This window comes from Adiantum capillus-veneris, chromosome 12 (genome assembly GCF_014529385.1).
Source record: "Adiantum capillus-veneris isolate H3 chromosome 12, ASM1452938v2, whole genome shotgun sequence".
Lineage (NCBI taxonomy): Eukaryota > Viridiplantae > Streptophyta > Polypodiopsida > Polypodiales > Pteridaceae > Adiantum > Adiantum capillus-veneris.
In genome coordinates this window covers 74,446,302-74,467,130 of record NC_140942.1, presented here as the reverse complement: position 1 = coordinate 74,467,130, position 20,829 = coordinate 74,446,302, and positions in this window count along the sequence as shown.

Below are 20,829 nucleotides of genomic sequence, written 5' to 3'. Positions count from 1 at the left end.
TGAAAGGGTCAAATGGCTTTGTATTTACAATCTGGAAGTGCCATTGCACCCCGGCTTCTGAAACTAGAATAACTACTCATTAAAAATGACGTTTATAGCCATAATCCACAGCATTTCATAACTCGCAAAAGATAAGACTTTGGTACGAAACTTGAGTTATGTTGTGTTGTTGACCCAGCGGTCAACAACAACTGTAGCCACAGCTATAGACAAGCTTGCATGTCGTCCTCCTCCTCCTTGCATGCAACAGCTACATAGTTGACATCCCCAGCCACTTTGCCACACTCTGCATGCTCTAATGTAGCCTAGGTGAAGTTCAATTTCCTTCTGATGAGATGATGCTGCAAGGCAGCCAGGTGATCGCTACCATAGAGGCGAAGATCTGTGCAGGCTTGCTATGACTTCCCCATTTTCTTTCTTTTCCCTCCCAATCCACTCTCCATGGCCAGAGAGACCTTATCATCACCACCTATCCCCACACTTTGAATGGCCTTATCATCATCACTGATCCCACGGCACGCTCCATAACCTTGGCTCTAGCCTACGGCTCCTTCATAACTCTTTGGTTGGTGCAACTCCCTACTATGCCAATGCCTTGAAATTTGCAGGAGGTATCTTTTCGCCAGTGCCTTGGCTGCTGGAGCTCTCCACTCACCACCCATGTCCTCAGCCACTGAGGTGGCAACTCCCCACTAACACTTCATCTCTCAGCCTCTACAGGTAGCAATTCAGCCATCCGTAGTGGGGGAAGGAGGAACCTCTAGCATTTCTTGAGCATTAAGTCTCATCTCAATGGCGATTGCATGCAACACTGGTTGCCTTACACTCTGCACCGCATGCAGTGGTGTGACTTCGTCTGGAATAGAGTGAGGTTTGCATACGACAAAGAGACCATGTCCATCCATGGCCACAACCCTGCACTCTATTTGTAACCGTCCCTTCCATGTTTGCTCCTATATTCCCTCTGCATGTTTCTCTCTCTCTCTCTCTCTCTCTCTCTCTCTCTCTCTCTCTCTCTCTCTCTCTCTCTCTCTCTCTCTCTCTCTCTCTCTCTCTCTCTCTCTCTCTACTGTACTTCATATCATAGCACAAAATTTGAAGGTTTTTAATCTCAATTTTGTTTTACACGTTCTCACCTTCAAATTTATATTTTAAAGGCAAATCTCAAAATTTGTAGGTTAAATTAAACCTAGGCTTTTTTCTAGCATTGGCTGAGAGTAAAGAAAAGAGAGAATCTTCGCCTGAGAGTAAAGAAAAGAAATAAATTCCAACTATCAAAGGCCTCGCAAGGAAAATATGCAAGTGGGTCCAAAGAACATGGAAAATTGGTTTTTCAAGTCTAATCTATTCCTTGGAGGGAAGAATTCAAGTGGTCCTGCCCTCCTCATCAACACTCAAATCGTCAGGTACTTCTTCGTACATAATGTATGGCAGACAAGGAACCACCGTGTGTTTGAAGGAGGTTTTGAGGTGGCAAGCTTCGCAGAAATTATACAAGAAAGCAAAGTGCTAATATGGACGCTTGGGCACAAGCAACACTCAGAGGATTGGTCTAGGACTACTGGTCTAGGACTACTTGTGCCTTGTTGTTAGTAGATGGCATGCCTAGGAAGGGGGAAAATCTTGGCCATCGGTAATTAAAAAGTCTCAGAAGAACATGATAATGGACCTTGTGTATCAAGGATAAGGGGGCGAGTTGGTAGGGATGGCTGCCCTGATAGCCGATGTAATTATGGTCCCTAGATGATGTCATGGATCAACACGAGCATGACAAGACCTTGTAATTATTTGGGTTGATTAATATAATTCACTCATGATTGTGAGTTTTGCAAAAAACAAAAAGGAAGAAAGAAATTCCACCTGAAATTGGCAAATAATAGTGTGAAAATAGAAATTTTTCTTGAAATGTGTAAACACCTACTCGAAAGTGGAGAAAAGCCATCTTGAGTGTTTAAGTTAAGTATGTTAGCTGCATACCTTTAGTAAAGGCTCTGTTAACCATATGCAAGAAAAATGGACGCGGGAACTCCCTGAACTCTTGGAAAAACTCGGTCATGTCGATCCCATGTCATCCGGGTGAATCCAGGGTAAAGGGCCTCTCCAAGTAGCTCACTCGGTCAGAGTCCACTAGTGTTGAAGTGGCATAAGAAATCTTAGTTCTAGCTTCTCTGATTATGGGAGAGGGAGAATCTTCATTTCCAATGATTTGACTGAGATGACCAAGCATCACTTTGCCCATCTGATCAGGGTTGTTGATCTGGACTCCTTGGTTGTCGATCGAGGAAGAGATGGCAGCGCGACATTTTCTTGACTTGATTGTTCTGAGTAGAGCGCTTTTGTTAGCTTCCCCAGTCTTAATTCACCTTTTTCCTTGACTTGAAGCCTAAGGAGATTAGTCTCCTCCATTTACATTCATGCAATGTCTTCTTGATCTTCAGCTATTCAGTGTGATCTTCATCTTAGGCCTTGCCTTGTATTTTCTTATGGCCAAACCTAGATTTGTAGACTGATATTGCATGTTTGTTAGACTTTTTGAGCATAGGCCCTACTCTCTTGAACTTTTTACTAAATATTTTCCATGCATTGTCCTTTCCAAGGTTATGTCCTGGCTCAGTTTTTCCACATCCCTATACACCAGAGCCTTGAAGTGTGTGTCTTTGAACAAATTTGGGAAGGTGATAAGTAATTTCTTGGCACCCTGCGGCTTATGTATGTTTTTTTAAGAAAATACCAAGGTTCCAAGAAGTGGAAAATGATTCATTCACAAGGACTTTCATACGCAATGAAGAAGGCACCCAATCACCACTGTGAGAGAAACAGAGTATCTCAAGTTTGGAGGTAGACTCGGAGGATTGGAGACTATTGTAAGTGAACCCCCGCATAATCCTTCCAAGGGCAAGTCTTCTAAGCATCAATCAAAGCTCATTTATCCTCCAGGGAAACCCATTTCTTATGCTCACCCCAACAAGAATTCTTGAAGGGGCCTGCCCATCTTGTTTGGAACAAACCATATTAAAGTCCCATCAAGCAAAAATCCCCCTCTATTTGTAATAGAGAGAGTTCATTCCATAGCGTCATCCTACCTTTGGAGCCATTAGAAGTGTAACTCAGTGTAAATCTTGACAATAGTGAGAAAGTTGTTATATACCTTAATAGACACTGCAAGAGCCCTTTTGGACGGGTGTTGAAGAAAAACTTTAGGCTTCAAATCTCTGTGGACTCTTGTCATTACTCCACTAAATCCATCAGGAGCGGTGCCAAAAAAAACCCAGTATTTCTCAAAAATGAGGCATCAAGGTGGTGTTCCTGCAAACACCAATTTCTTTTCCCCTCTTCATGTACTACCAAAGATTTTCTTGCTTCTCCTTTGTTCTTATGCCCTTCACATTCCAGGATGGCATTTATAGTGCGGGGTACATGGAGAGAGAGGGACGAACTCCTCCGAGCATTTGACCCTTGCCCAAACTCTATAGCTCTGATCCTAGGAGTATCTAGAGGCTGTTTAGAGCCAAGGTACTTCTTTTCTTGTGGAGCAAGATGCCACAACTTCCTCCTTTTGGTTGAGCGAGGGGTAATGAGGTGCCTTTCCCTTTCAAGGTGCGAGTAGCTTCTAGTGACATCGATTCTCTTGCCACTACCTTCACCCTTTTGACCCTCTTTAACCTTGGGACTTGTACAATTGACGTAGTTGTTACTGTCAGAAGCTTAGGAGTACAAGCCGAAGAGACAAAAGCATTTTCATTCGGATGGGCATCCGAGGATTTGCGGTGTGTCTCTTTTCTTCTCCATACTCTTCTCTTGCACTTTGGTGTCCTCTTTGTCGTAAATCATGGCCTCTTTTTCCTCCCTTGCTCTTGTCACTTTGTTACTCATTATCTGTTTCTCACTCCCTTCCTGTTTCCTAGCCTTCATGGGGCAATCCTTGGCAAAGTGACCAAATTTGTTACACTCGAAGCAAGCCCCAAAGTAGGTCCTAAAATTCAGGGAATAGTTACTAGGCAAGCACCAACATTGATCACCATGCTCTTTGGTGGTGTCCTAGAAACGTTTGAGCCCATACAAACACGATTGGAGGTCCTGCCTAGACCCCTATTGTTAGGAACAAACAAAGGGGTGCCCAGTTGACTGGCAAGCATCTTGATATTATCCCAAATCCAATAAGGCAAACCCACAAACTCTACCCAGACATGATGAATCCTGTGGAGAGACTCAACCAAATCAATTACTACTTCCCATGGTACCACATAGAAATTGTCTTGTTAAAACCCCATAGTGACATTTTGACATTATGCTCCACTTTTATGGAATAATGTGAAAGATATAGGTGTTTTGATTTAATGAACTTATAATTACTTGACTGTTGTAAGCTTGTGGTCATGAGGTGCAGGTCATATTTTGAGAATTTAATGGGACTTTTGAATAATCAACACAACACTAATTGTGGTCATATTTTGAGAATTTAATGGGACTTTTGAACAATAAACACAACGCTAACTTGTATCGTATCCAAATTACATTTGCTTGGGATGTTTTCTTTGTGTATATTGTGGTCTAAATTGTGTTTTGAATTGTATCATTAATATTCTTTGGGGGGATATAATATAAAATCTTCAAGAAAATTATGATAATCTCTATCATCATGTAATATTTGCAAATCAATTTTTGCAAGTGTTGAGATATAACATGTTTGCCTTCACTTTTATAGCTTTGTTTACAACTACAAGACTTTATTTTTTTTTCTTAGTTACTTATGTTAGCAAAGTGATATATTAATTAAGAAACTGGGATGATGAGTAACCATGATATTTGCCAATAATTGGTTGTTTAACTACGCTTATTGAGTTTTTGCAAAAAATAAATCACGAGAAATCAAAACTTACTACAATAGGAGATTACTTGATCCATAGTAATTGAAATTTACCATATGAAATACCCCTTTGCTATATAGAAGTTGATAAACTACCAAATGAGGATGCCAAAGAGCTAGCTACTACATACGAGTTTATGATTTACTAGATGAAATAACTAGGTGTGGACGTCTAAGAGTAGGTTGTTATATAGGAGTTTATAATTTACTAAATAAACTTACTAGATGAGGGCGTCCAAGAGCGGGTTATTGTATAAGAGTTTATGAATTACTAGATATTATATTAGAAAATTGCTAGCTTACTGCTAGATGAAACGTGAAAACTCCTATTGGTGACTAGGAATTATTGAGCATTTTGTAGGAACATGTCTAAAGCTCCTTGTGTCCCCTTTTAAGACTTTGCTACTCTTAAACTAGTTCCTCTTGAAGGCCGTTGGCCAATCGTACCCCTTAGCCCCAGTGTTCGGGAAAAATCATTTCTCCAAACATGCAAAATTCCCTTTATTGAATTTTCCAAGAGGAAATCTTAGAAAATTAGGTTTATTTTTCGGGTTTTTACACTAATGTTTTCTAGCGGAATTTCTCCTTTTCCCCTTGCCTTCAACCTGCATATTGAAATAAAAAACGGCATGATATTAAGCTGAGACACATTTTTCCCGAGCACCGCTTAGCCCCTTGCCTTGTTACTTTTCTTCTCTTTGATACAAATTTGCATTTTTCAAAAGTAACCTATGCAGCTTTGATTTATATGGTATGAATTCTCGAGTGATCCCGACCATGTCCACAGTCCATTCCCCATTGCCTTTTCCATATGAACCAAATTTGATTGTAACGATAGTATTAGACGATGTACAAGCTGACTGATGGTGATGGTCGAAGACATTCTCTCTCTCTCTCTCTCTCTCTCTCTCTCTCTCTCTCTCTCACACACACACACACACACACACACACACAGAGTTGATGGTGATAGTGAGGGAGATGGGGGAAGTAGGGTGTGGCAGCCATGACTTTGCCCATCCTTAATGCCCATCTCTCTCTCTTTCCCAAAGGTTATTTTGTCAGCATCTTTATGATTTGACCATTTCCGCTCTCCACTAGACCATTGCAATGAGGATGATTGGTGGAGGAGGGAGCTATGGAGGAAGGGGGAAAGTATTGGATACTGAAGGCATGGCGTTGCATGCGTACAAACAAAGGTCGGCCCAAAACGCGTTCAACAGTTTGAATTGGAATGGCGCGGAGGCGGGAGAGAGAGAGAGAGAGAGAGAGAGAGAGAGAGAATTGCGTTCCTTGCGTAGCTCTCTCTGCCTCTCCGCTCATGACTGCGTTGCTTTGTAGCAATATCTGATGATGTGACTGTTTAAAACGTTGTAAAGAGAAAAGGGGAGGGAGGCTGACTATTATGTTCCATTGCGTTCTCTCTCTCTCTCTCTCTCTCTCTCTCTCTCTCTTTGTCTCTCTCTCTCTCTCTCTCTCTCTGCATGGCCGCAGGCTCGCAGCCATGCAAGGTCCATACTCGGCCACTCTGCACAGACTCAAGTCATGGGTCAGGTGTCATCAACAGTACATTGACTCCGAGTCACGAGTCACGACTAGTCTACGAGAGTGGAGTCCGGGCGGCGGGCAGGGTCACCCGTCACAGGAGACTGGAGTCAACGCGCTGGCCGATTCTATGGCATTGTTTGCGTGACCACTGCCTAAAACATAAAACGTGGGCACAGTTTGCAAGAGACAAGACTGTGTGGCAGCGGCCAGCTGCCTGCAACCAGGCTGGGCCCCGGGCCCCAGTCCCCCTCGGGGCTGGCAGCCGCAGCTGCACCTGCATGAATCATGAGAGAGAGAGAGAGAGAGAGAGAGAGAGAGAGAGAGAGAGAGCCCGTGCACACTTGAATTTGTGCCACATGGGTCGACTGCGCAAATCCAGCGTCGTTCCAACAGATTTGATCAGTGTCAGGCTGTCCGCACAGATCAACAGCCTTTGGCGCCCAAATTGGATGTATTTGGAAAAGTGTTATCTAGAAGTATCTACCCAAGTTCCGAGTTTATTTCACCCAATTTGGAAAACTGCAAACTGTACTTTATTCTCGTCCACTCCAGCCTCGAGATCGCCAAATTTAGAGATACAATCAGTGTTCGGGGAAAATCATTTCTCCAGAGTCCAAACATACAAAATCCCCTTTCTTAATTTGAATTTTTCAAGAGGAAATTTAGAAAATTAGGTTTATTCTTTGGGTTTTTACACTAATTTTCTCTATTTTGGGGTGGAATTTCTCCTTTTCCCCTTGCCTTCAACCAGCATTTTTCAAAAATTAAAAACGGCACGATATTAAGCTGAGACACATTTTTCCCAAACACTGGATACAATCATACATTTATTTTTTGTTGAAAGGAAGAGAGAAATTTAAATTAATGAAAAAGAGAAAGTACAAGCGGGCTAACTTGAAAAATAACTTTGAATGCGATACAATCTTGAAGGTTCATTAAAAGGAACACATAACCAATCTCCATTTCTCCCATCTAATTAGCTTTTGGATATCACTTTGAAACTAGAAAGAGTTTTGACCATGGAATAACTCCTTCATAATGCTCTGAAAGCTAAAGTGTAAGGGTACTGCTGACTCAGAATGGGCTAAGCCATGTAAAGCTTTATTCCTTTCATTCCAAATATGCCAAAGGTAAGCACTTCTGATGCACCATCACAAAGGGACATCCATAAAGCCCATCCACCAAGCATGACAACTCTCCAATTTAAACGAGAGGAGTTCACTTTGCAAGCTTTCTGAAGCTCCAGTCTGAACCAATGATAAGCTTTACAATTGAGAAACATGTGGGTACGATTTTTTTGCTTCATACATCTAGGGCATAGACCATCAAATACTCCAATCCTTTTGGCTTTACTTCCTCTCCACACTCCCCGATGCATAATTAACCGCAAAAGGGGGAGCTTTGCTTTATGGCCAAAGGAAAATCCCATATGCATTTGAACCTATACTCCCATTGCTTTGCATTCCATGATACTTTCCACTTTTGGTTGAGCTTCTTGACAAGAAGTGGATCCATTACAATTACAGAACACTTTTACAAGTAGATAGCCTTACATGATCTACTGAGGTGAGGTTGAACCAGTTCTTTCACAAAGTTGGAAATGGTTCTGAAAAATCTAGCATCTTTCAGCAACCAAAGCTGCACAGCCCTGAGAGATGTTAAATTGCTGAAAAATCTCTTCCGCTGTGAGCCATCTCCTTTCTTTGTAAACATCTTTCCATATCCTGATTCCTTGTGAGCCTTCTTGGATAGTTGCCAAGCCTTGGTCTGACCATACCATCCATACCATAGTGAATCATGCAACCAGAACTGAGAGGGGAACTCCCAGCCTGATGGGAGGAGACCAACTTTTCTTAAAGTCATTCCAAGCTCTCCAAAACATGCAAACAAGCTGAGAACTCTAGGAGAAAAGTTAGCATTAGAACATAAAGCTTCTTGAACCGTTAAGTTAGTCCTACCCTTGTACCCTTGAATGTGGAAGAGGTGGACATTCCTAGTGATAAAAAAAGAGCAGAAGTCAGAGGAAGAAGAGGCTCTAAAAATCCATTTGCTGGCCATTTTGTTAGATAGGTGTTGCAGGTGAAGTATACCTAGACCTCCCAATTGTTTTGGTCTACAGCAAGAGTCCCATGAGACGTTAGGAATTTTATTGACTTCTTCTGATCCTCCCCAAAGAAACCTTCTTGCCAATGAGTAGAGTTGATCTGATATTGTGAGGGCACCCAACAAGACAAAAAGAAGACCAAAGATGAGAGTAGATAATGATTTAATACAAAAAATCTTGCAGATAAATTTGGCTGATGATTTTGCTAGGCAAATAGCTTTTTCCTAAATTTTTACAGAACCCAATTCTATCTGAGATTGAAAGAAACTTTGAAACCCATAGGTATACCCAGGAGCCTGAAGATCTGCCCTTCTTCAATAACCTTACATCCAGATTGAATGATGATATCAGGACAGGGTCCTCCTAAAATTCAGATCCTGTTTTTTAGTGATTGATAATAGACCCACTTGCCAGGCAGCAAGTGTTGAGGCAATCCTAAAAAGAATCAACAGACCGAGCATCATTTTTCACAATGGCATTACTAAGTGTCATCTGCAAATTGCTGCAAACATAACTGATCCACAGAGTTAGGAATGTCAATGGATTTGAGATTACCTTTTTGCATGACAAAGTTTGACTAACCAACCAAGAGCATCAGAAGATATGGCATACAACACGGGAGAAAGGGGACAACCTTGTCTAATAGATTTGTGTAGAGGAATTGGCTCTGTCAGAGATCCATTTACAACAATCCTACCAAATGCATTTCCAAACAAAGTGTGCACAAATTTAATGAACCATCTACCCAAACCCATGTCATGTAGGCTTTGCAAGATAAAAGCCCACTCAGAAATGGAGTTTCTCTCAAGAAGAGAGATTTGATGGTTTATCACCATCCTTCTATTAGATCTTATAGCCTTGGCAGCTTTAAATTCAGTAAGAGCTTTATGAGTTTTTCTAATAGCATCATCCCAAACCTTAAAGGCATTACACTGGGTGATAAAAGCTTCTTCAAAAGATCCTTTGAATCTGGCCTTTACTGAAGCAAGCTTAAATAGACAATTGTCTAGATGAGGCCATCTTGCTCTTAAAACATGCTCTTTTTTATGCAATTCAAACATCAAGGCTTTATGATCATACATTACCAAAGAGGAATCAGAATTGCAACTCACCAATGCATGATTTTGAAGGAGATTTGCAGAAATATACATTCTGTCTAGCCTTGCTGCTATGTAACATTTAGATTGCTGGTTGCTGGACCAAGTAGGACATGAAGTGATGATGAGTCAACCAAAGTCAACTTGTCAGCTAGATCCTTCCAACATTCCTTTTCTCTACCTTGTATGACCTGTCCTAAAGCTTTATACCTGTCATTGAGAGAAGAAACCATATTGAAATCCCCGATAAGAAGGAGAGGATTAGAAAGAGAACAAAGCTCAGACCAAATGTTTGTTCTTTCTGAAATGGAATTGGAAGCATAAATACTAACAATAGTGTAGTTGAAAGACTCTTTGAGAGTGACTGCAATCCAATTGTTTTTGGAGCTTAGAGACACATGCGTAATCAAATTTTCATGCTTTAGACTTATTCCAATCACATCCCCTCCCTTTCCTCCAGTGTGGTCAATAAAAAATTACTTGTGACTTGTACTGGTCTTTTGCAAGTTGGCTTCAAGTTGAAAATATTTTGCTTTAATTTCCTGCAGGCATATGAAGTCAGCCTTGAAATTAACATCTAGCATCCATTGTTTGATCCTGGTTCCTCTAGAAGGATCTGTCAAAACCTTTGCAGTTCAAAGAGAAACCATAAATTGACCGAGTCATTTTTTATGAGTTTTAGAAGGTTTCAACAAAGAAACCAATGCTCTATTAGGATCAAAGCTCTTTTCCTTTTTCCTTTTGGACTTACTAGCTGGATGAGGTAGTGTCTCTTCTTGAGCTTGAGTCATTAGATAATCCACCGAATTGGCAGGTGACTGAGAAAATTTATCTTTTTTTGACTTGTCATGTTCATGAAGTTCTTTACAAAGGAGTCCTTTGTTTGGAAGTTACCTTGCAAGCTACTTTTCATTAGAGGATTTTGAATAGGAATCTGGGTAGCAAGAATTCTAGGCTCTCCCTTATCTAAGCTTTCATCGTTAGAAGACATGCCTCTTGCTTTGTCAAGACGGCTCTCAGGAAGCTACATTCTCTCTACCCTATTCTACCTATGTTATCAAGTATCCCTCTTCTACACCATTATGTATTATCTCATTGTAATATCCCTACAAATCTCAAGATATAGAATAGGGTTGTAGATCATGCATCATAGGAAATTTGTAGCAATTAAGGACATATTAAAAGAAAACTCAACATGTGCTTTGTTGTTAGCTTGTGTAATAGAGGCTCAATGTGTGTATCTGCTTGACTCTATCACGGATGCATAAGATATCTAGAAAGAGGAAAAGAGAGTAAGCTGCTCAATGCTTGCATCAAGAGAGAAACAATTTCTTACAAACATGAGTAGAGCCAATTTGGTTGTCGATGTTATGAGTGTAGCTCTCTCCTATGCTGCAACAATCACAACTTTTGGCCCCATTTTGCAAGGGGAGATAAATATGTGCATATTTAGTGAGTTAGGCACTTGCCCTAGATTGGATCTAACCTTCATGGTGGTCTCTCTCTCTCTCTCTCTCTCTCTCTCTCTCTCTCTCTCTCTCTCTCTCTCTCTCTCTCTCTAGTTATTTGTAAGCATACAAAAAGTATAAAATATATTTTCACAAACATGCAAAAACTATAAATATTTTCTAGTAAAATATAGCTAGAAATTTCCTTTAATTGAAGCCCCTTAGATTGCATTGATCTCTCTTTCTCTCTCTCTCTCTCTCTCTCTCATGCTCTCTCATATATATGATGCCAAATTTTGGCACTAATTGGAGAAGCTCATGATGTTGTGGTTGTAATTCACAATAGAACTATAATGAGGATTTTTCTAGAACCTCATGTGCATTCTTGGTTGATCAAGATACTTCCCTGGACCAGGTAGAGGTTGCCTATGCTAGGCTCTAAAGAAGGTGCTTCAATGAGATCAAGAATCAGGACTTGCACCAAGATATCATCATCAACCTCAAAGATAACCACTTTCATCACCTATGCTACAACTGCCTTGACACACTTGGTTTGTTTAGTGTACATTTGCAACCTCCAAAGTTTATATGTTGGCCCTATCCACAATATCATGGGCCACCTTGACCAAGTATCCTCCCCAACCACGACTGCCATCATTAGGAAGTGAATGGGGTATAGGAGGGCCCATTTAATTGGCAGTTTAAGGAAAAGATTAAAGCTTAAGCAGAGTCAGAACAAGCCCAAAACAGAGGGCAAAAATGTTGAGGGGCGCTTTTCAAATTTTGGACCACCTCTCTCTTGGAACACACTCGATGGCAAGGCTTCAAGGATTCGCAGAGGAGGAGGGACCTGATGCATTAAATCTATTTTTATATTTCATACATAGCTATGGTTTTGACACTTTTGGATCTTGGAAATAAGGAGAGGTAGGAGAAAACCCTATGAAAAAGAAAAGTTTCACTAGATATTGATTCTATCCGCGACGGTCACTACAGGTGAAGAGTAAAAGTCAATAGTGAAAGGGAGGAGAATCTTATGCATTATGGAGTTGAAGTCAAAAAATTATTATCAAATTCAAGCATAATTCACTTGTGGACACAAGGCTTGCACATGGAGTCAAGAGGGGACCACCTCGAAGACTTTTGGAAGGAAAAAGATGGACTGATATTTTTGTGGATTTTTCTCTATTTTTTCCATTCCGAATTGGAAAAAGTTTTCACTAGCAAAGTTGTAGGTGGGGGGTTGATCTTTTTGCTCCTAATGTTGTCAACCAAAGCATTCTGTCAATGAGTGCCGACAAAGGAGGTGAAGAAAGAACGGTGAGTTTTGCTTTTGAGAACCATATCAACACTCTTACATCAATCAAATTTTGTGTAGCACCAAGTGTTTTCTCTCCAACAGTTAGAGAAGAGTTTTCAACCACATCAACCACAAAGTCCAAGCCACAAATCCTAAAGCATTTGGTGGAAGAAAGCAGGCCTATGCTCTCTCTAGGCCTAGAGAGTTCAAGTCAAGTATAACCACCCAAGCATTGCCATCACATGTAGAATGGAAAGCCGATTGAGGTAGACTCTTCTTGCCCAGTCTATTTTGAACCCAATATGGAAGATTATGTGGAGTTCAACAAGAGGTAGAGGCTTGTGATGAAGGTTTCACCTTGTGAACACTTAAGGTATGCAACTCTAGTCTTCAAGCCTTGCCTTACACCCAACATGGATAATAACAATAGGCCAGAAGTCTTTCCTTTTTGTTTTTTGCAACACATGCATGTAAACATGTACATTGATAGGAAGATATTCTACCAACCGAAGATTGTTTTCCTATTCGGAGCGGAGATGCCTGATTGTTACCATATACATGTGGAAGTGATGTGTGTGAACACACTAGGACCGCCGGGGCATTTTTTCCCTCTTTAGGAGGTTTTTTCCCCCGAGCATTGTATATACGCCCATCACTCTAGGGCTATCTATCTTTCCATTGCACACTAAGTAACACACTCTCTATTGTGTGCCTTGAGCTTCCTTCATCTTCTCCAAGTTGTGTGTGTTTCTTTGCAACCCTAATTCCAACAATTGGTATCAGAGCAGGTTACGTCCTCTCGGGCTTAGTCCCCAGCTGCTCCAGCACACGCCTGCTCACTTTCTCCGATTATAATGAGGTTTGGCGAGCGTTCTTAGGTCGACGAATATTTCGGGTCTACACATAGAGCTCATTCTGCTCAAATTCTGATTCGGGCTCATTTCGGCCCCCGTTTCCATTACAGGCAGGTCTGCACAAGCAATTTCGTCATTTTGTACAAAATTTTTGTCAGTGCCGATTTCTTCATAACAAGTGCCTTACAATCTTCTACGGTTTGTGCTATATAGCATGTGTTGTTCCCGCTCCATTTCTCCTATTTTCAGGCAGTTTTCACATCAGGTGCAGCATTTACCATGGCTGACAACAACATAGATGTCTTCAAGATGTTTGTTGCTGAGGACAAGGTGGATGGGGACAATTTCCCTATGTGGGCTTATATGATGCAACACGTTCTTGTGTCAAAGGGCGTCTGGAATATTGTGCAAGGCATTGATGTACGTCCTGGTTCTGAGAATGTAGGCGATGTTGAGGATGTTGCAGGTCTTGCTGCAAGGATTGCTGCTATAAGAGTTGTTTTGCCTACGGCAAAACAAGCTTGTTGGGATGTAAAGGATGTGCAAGCTCATGCATTGATTGCATTTTCTGTGAAGCGCACCATTGTTCCTCACATCCGTTTAGCAAAATCTACAAAACAGGCTTGGGATATATTGGCTGGTCTTTATGCAAGTTGCAATGAGGCTAAAATTGCTTTGCTGCGTAAAGAGCTGGAGTCGTAGATTATGCATGGGGATATGGACACTTTCCTTGCTGGTGTCAAGGATATCAATGAGCAACTTATTTCTGCAGGTGAAGTCAGTTCAGACAGTTCCCTTGTGTAGACTGTTCTTGATGCCTTACCAGATTCTTACCAGACTTTTGCTAGTACTTGGAGACTTATGACCCAAGGAAATCTAGAAGTTGTCAAGTATGATGCATTATGCACATTGCTATTGCAAGAGCCACTTTCCTAAAAAAATAGGACTAGGCAGCGTGCAGTTGAACAGGCTTTTATTGCTTCTCAAAGAAAGGGTGGTAACAGCAATGCAACCACTTCTTATGGTTATGCTGCGAGTGGAAAAACTTCTGTTCCTAATGGTTCTGCTGGCAGCAATTCGTCTGGAAATTCTGGTGATAAGGGCAAAAAGAAAATGCATTGCCATTATTGTAAAGCTAATGATCACTTGATCAAGTCGTGTCCTAAGTTGAAGGCCAAAAAGGCTAAGAAGAAAGAGAATGGTTCCACTGTAAATGCTGGTTCCACTACAAATGCAGCCATTGTTGAGTCTTCTGTGAAAGGAGACTGTGTTGCTGATGTTGATGCAGAATGGGCTTTTAGCACAGATTGCAGTTATAATCCTGTTGTCCTTGATGCATGCTTCTTAGTTGTTGCAGGTTCACATGTGTGGTATTTCGATAGTGGTGCTACAAAGCACATTACCTCAGATCATGAATTGTTCACCTCTCTCGAGTCCGTCCCTCATGGGAATTCGGTCACTTGTGCCAACAATGCCTCTTATCCGGTTCAGGGATTGGAAAGATTGTGATTACTGCTGAAAATGGCAGTTCCTTCACAGTTGTTGATTCACTTTATGTACCTGGGATCAAGAAGAATCTCTTGTGTGTATCCGCACTTGCTAGACTTGGACTTTTAGTCATAAATATTTGTGCATGATAGATGTATAGTTCATGATCTTAGTTTTGGTAATGAAATTGTTGCATCTGGCCTTCTGTGCCGTGGGCTGTATAAGCTCACTTTGTATGACAAGTGTGGACAAATGTTGTTGCAGATTCAAGGGCTATTTCAGATGCAAAACTTTGGCATGCACGTTTTGGTCATCTGAATTTTGCTAGTTTGCTGTGTTTGCAGAAGTCTGATATGGTTTCTTCTTTGCCGCCTCTTGAAGCACCTGTCAAACATGATCGTGAAGTTTGTCTTTTCGGTAAGATGCAACGTTCTAAGTTTCCAAAGGATGGTTCAGTTCGGGGCACATGCAGGTTGCAGCTTGTGCATAGTGATGTTTGTGGTCCCATGCAAACTCCGTCCTTGGGCAATTACCTTTACTTCGTGACTTTCATTGTTGATTACTCCAGGCATGCATGGGTATTTCCGCATAAAGTGAAGTCCGAATTTTTTGTGTGCTTCTAACAATTTCTGGCTATGGATGAAAATGTCTCGAAATGTACTACGGGCATCCTCTGTTCCGATCGAGGGGGGGGGGGGAATATGTCTCATGAATTCAATGCATTTCTGGCTAGTCGTGGGATAAAACACCAATGTACAGTGCCTTATACACCTTAGCAAAATGGTGCTGCTGAGAGGAAAAACAGGTCACTTACCGAAATGGCACAATGTATGGTCAAAAGTCAAGCTTTGCCGCATTTTTTTTGGCTTGAGGCCATCGTGTGTGCCACTTATGTACTAAACAGGTGTCCTACAAAATCTTTGCAGTCTATTACTCCATATGAAGCATGGCATGATAGAAAGCCTTCTATTGAGCACATGCGTGTTTTTGGTTGTTTGGCATATGCTTTGATGCCACAAACACAATGCAGAAAATTGGATGATAAGGCTATCAAATGTATTTTTGTTGGTTATAGTGAGGAAAGCAAAGGTTACAGGTTGTATCATTCACAAACGAAACGTATTCTGGTTTCACAAGATGTAGTGTTTGTGGAAGATTCTGTTCAGCCCTTGATAGTAATGTAAGCTCACAAGACATTTATGACACTTTGTTGCCTCTTTTCAGTGGTGGAAATACGAATGTAAGTTCCAATGAGGCAAATGTACATCCTATGGGGGTTTCTGAAAATGTAATAGATCAACCTATTAACTGATGCAGATGTACATGATGTACTTGATGAGGAAAGGGCTGAAAATGAGCAGGCTAGAGGTATGCCAAAATGGCTGGTGCACACTTTGCGTGACAGTAAATTCGATGCATCTTTGTCTAGTCGTACTCATTCAGTCTCTCGCCATGCATCTTATGCATCAAATTGTTATGCTTTGGCTGTGTCTAGCTTACATGATGTTGAGGAGCCTTTGTCTTTTGATGAAGCACAAAATTCAAAAAATTGGATGGCTGCCATGCAATTAGAATATGATGCACTTTTAGAAAATGACACATGGACTTTATGTGATTTGCCTCCTGGCAAAAAGGCCATTCGTACGAAGTGGGTTTACAATTTGAAACACAAGCCGGATGGTGAGATCAATTGCCATATGGCTCGACTTGTTGCAAAGAGTTATGCACAACAAAAAGGTATAGATTATGAAGAGACTTTTGCTCCCACTTGTCGTATGACTACTGTGCGTTTTCTATGTGCATTGTTCAAGGGCCAAGACACCAGATAGTGAGGCCACAAACTCCTACTTCAACCTCAGTGGGGAAATCAAAGTAAGAAATCTCATTTTGGTTGGGATGTACATCAATCAGACATTGTTACTGCTTTCTTGAATGGTGACATATTTGAGGAAGTTTATGTAACCCAGCCTCGCGGTTTTGTCATAAAAGGACAAGAGGACAAAGTGTGCAGATGTAAGAAGGCTTTGTATGGGTTGAAGCAATATCCTCGTGCTTGGTATGAGAAAGTTGACACTCATTTGGTCAAACGAGGCTTTTGTAACAGTCCAACAGAAAGCACATTGTATGTAAAGCGTGAGGGTGATGTACTTCTCATTGTGGTTCTTTATGTCGATGATTTGCTGATCACTGGACCAAATGAGAGACATATTGCTGAATTTAAGGCTGATTTGAATGCTACTTTCAAGATGAAATATTTGGGGCTATTGAATCATTACTTGGGTATACAGTTTAAACAGTGTGATGGTGGTATTGCCTTGTGTCAGAAAAGTTACATAGAGACATTGCTATGTATGTTTGGACTTGAGGATTGCAAACCTATTGCCACTCCCATGGAAAGAGGTTTGAAGTTGAGTCTACATGATGCTGGCGACCCTGTTGATGTCACTCTTTACCAAACTGTTGTTGGCTACCTCATTTATGTATGCAACATGAGGCCGGATATTCAGTTTGCAATCTCACAGGTCAACAAATTTATGCATAGCCCGGGGTCTAAGCATTGGCAGGCTGTCAAGAGGATTTTCCACTACCTTAGTGGCACTTTACATCTTGGCTTGTTTTATCCCAAGGGCGGATCATTCCCGCTGGACTTACATGCTTGTTCGGACTTAAATTGGGCTGGTTGTTTTGACACGCGAGTGTCCACAAGTGGTTTTTGTTTCATGCTTGGCAGTTCATGTATATCATGGTTAAGCAAGAAGCAACCTACTGTGGCCACTTTGAGTTGTGAGGCTGAGTACAGGGCAGTCTTCACAGCTACAGTTGAGTGTGTATGGCTCAGACGCCTTATGGATGATTTGGGTGTTGGACAGGACACTGCCAACACTATCTACACTGACAGTCAGAGCACATTGGCAGTTGCGAGGAACCCAGTTTTTCATGCTCACACAAAGCACATTGAGGTGCATTACCACTATGTCAGGGAGAGGGTCTCAGCAGGAGAGATCAGCTTGGCTTATGTGCCAACACAGGACAACCTTGCAGATCTTTTCACAAAGGCATTGTCTCGTGAGAAGCTTGAAGCTTTCCGCAAACCTTTGGGCTTATTCCCCTTTGTGGACTGATCATGTCCTCAGGGCATGGCACTTCCCTTTACTCATGTGCCAGATCTCGTTCACCGCATCATTCCAGGGGGGATTTGTTACCATATACATGTGGTAGTGATGTGTGTGAACACGCTAGGACCGCTGGGGCATTTTTTCTCTCTTTAGGAGGTTTTTCCCCCCGATCATTGTATATACGCCCATCACTCTATGGCTATCTATCTTTCCATTGCACACTAAGTAACACACTCTCTATTATGTGCCTTGATCTTCCTTCGTCTTCTCCAAGTTGTGTGCGTTTCTCTGCAACCCTAATTCCAACATTGATGAAATCCTTAGATCTCCACGTCCCATCAACTTGCCCATTTTTGATTACTACCACCTTTTTAATGTAAGCATCTTTATTCTATTCTAGCCTTGTGCTCTTCTTAGCTCTTGCTCAAGTGTTCCACCCATGTATAAACCTTTATGAATCACTATGTCATTCAAAAACAAAAACAAGAAAATTTAATTTTCTGCTCATTGATTTGCTACCATGGCAAGTGTCTATTTTCCCACATTCAGTGGCAAGAAGGGAGAAGACATCACCACTGATTTTTTGGATAACTTTGACATTGCTTGTGTGGTTTCCAACAAGGATTATGACGCCTCATGGCTACGAATATTTCCTCTACTGATGAAAGTAGAGGCCAAGTCTTGGTACAATGCTTTGCCCCAAGCCTACCAAGGATGCATGGGACTTACCAGGTGCTACATTTGTGAAGAGGTTTGGTGGAGGCACAACCTTAGAAAAGTTATGGCAGTTGCTAACAGAGTTAAAGCAGGGAAGTCTGCTAGAGTATGCCACTTACAAATCCAAGTTTGTGGATTTGTGGGAGCTATGGGTTGCCTCACTGGAGGAAGGTTAAGGAGCACCTAATTTGTTGAAGAAGGACGGTTTCATTGCTGACCTTTGGTCGCCGCTTAAATAGAAGGTGAAGGGGAGATTCCCTACAACGTATGAATTGGTAGTGGAAGTATCCCACCTTAAATACAAGAAGCTGTGCATGCAAGCAAGAGTCAACGAGTTAGAGGAATCAAGCTCAGTCCAACTAACCCCAGTAACTGCAATAGTTGCTCAAAGAACCCAACCACATGAGACATCAGAAGAGCATCAAGACCTGCTGAGTCGCATCACTACTCATCTTGAGAATCTATCTATGCATTTGGTGCAACAAGGGCATGCACACAACCACAATCAAGAGCAAGGGAGAGGACAATGAAGAAAAAACCAAGAATACCACGGCTAAAATTGTGGAGAAGACGACCATGGTATGTATTATTTCCCACACCCAAGGAGACAAAATTTCAACAGAGGAGCAAGACAAAACCAACTCTCACCACCAAAAGCAAGACCACCATCACCAAGGCCACCAAAACAAGCACCACATGTGAAAATCCTACAATGACCCGTGCAACCACAACCACAACCATCACCACATACCCTCATTCCACCTTTACCACCACCACTAGCTGGTAACCAGGTAGTGAATGTCATTAGTCTTGAAGTAAGGAAAAGACCAAAGTGGAGGAGGACATCAAAGGAGTAGCAAAACTTAAGATCAAGGTAGAAGAGGTGGACACCATGGGAGTTAAGAACACTATACATGAAGAAGATTCACAAAGGGAAGAAAAGATGAAGGCCAAGGGAGAGTCAATCGGGAGGAAGTCTTAGCCACGACAAAAAACTGGCATTTTAGATTTGACAATTGGTGAGTCTACAAAATCTTGTGATCTTGTGAATGATGTTTCTATTCAGAACTCAAAGGTCCCTAAGGGGGAGATCTACCCAATTATTCCAAAGAGACCATGGCTCATGGCCATGACAAAGGCAGTGGACCTTTTTGACAGCACCCAAGAGAATAATGACTCTTTTGCTCGCTTCAGTAATAACGGTAAGCTAGGTTCTGAAGAAAACTGGGACTTGCCACATCAACAAGGAAGCCGTAGATGGAGGACTCTTGGTGCATTCTTGGGGATCATGATTTTAAGTATTTTCTTGGAAGGAGCTAAACTACTCAATTATCCTTTCACTTATGGTGGTTACAAATCCTATCCTTTTTTGCATGAGGCAAAAACTATTATTGTTAGGACATTGCAAGTGACAATCCTATTCTTTACCTGGGATCTTGGTGGATATTGGCACAAAATTTTGGAAGGCGTAGGCTTCCAAGTTACTCAAAGGCAGTTTGAGTTTTTGATCATTGATGCTCTAGCCAGGGAGCCTTATCTATTGCTTTTCTTGAAAACAGGTGAATATCCCAGAAATCTTACCAATGGCCAAATGTAATGGCTATTTCAAAAGGCAACTAGATATTGGATTCTCTACTAGTCAATCAACGCAATTATGGAACTAGAGGCATAAATGCCTCTACTTCAAGGGGAGGGCTAACGAGGGCCGCTTTTCAAAAAAAAAAAATCTAAGAAAAAGATTCTTCTATTAGTTACTGAAACTTCCCATGGGGCTACAACCACCTCTGCTAGAGAGGGCTACATCAAACATAAGGAGGAGACTATCCCAATGAAAAACAACATATGTACAATGAGGCTAAATCAAGAGATGGGAGGAGGGAAAAGCCACACAGGTGGGTGGTAGTGCCATCTCAACACACCTTGGGCCATGGTGAAGAAAGGCCCAGGGCACCAGAGTCGAAGGAAAGCCCCTCTACGCTCTCGCATGCGATCGGAGCTGCCCTGGAGTCTCTCAAATTGTCCTCTGAGAGTGTGGATCAGCTCTAGCCAAAGATCTCAAACAATCTCTACTGGTGGTATAGGGCAAGCCTCAAAGATGCGGAAGCAGCAGGCTCGCCAGATGAACCAGAGTGTTAGGCCATAGATGAGCACCCAACACTCTTCTCCCTCACTACACCACTCCTGTGGAGTAAGCTCTGTAGTAGCAGGCTAGAGTGTAGGTCGACCCCCCTTGCATCACTATCATCCTATTGGTGGAGGATAGCTCAAACTGAAGTGTCAGGCCTGTGAGAGT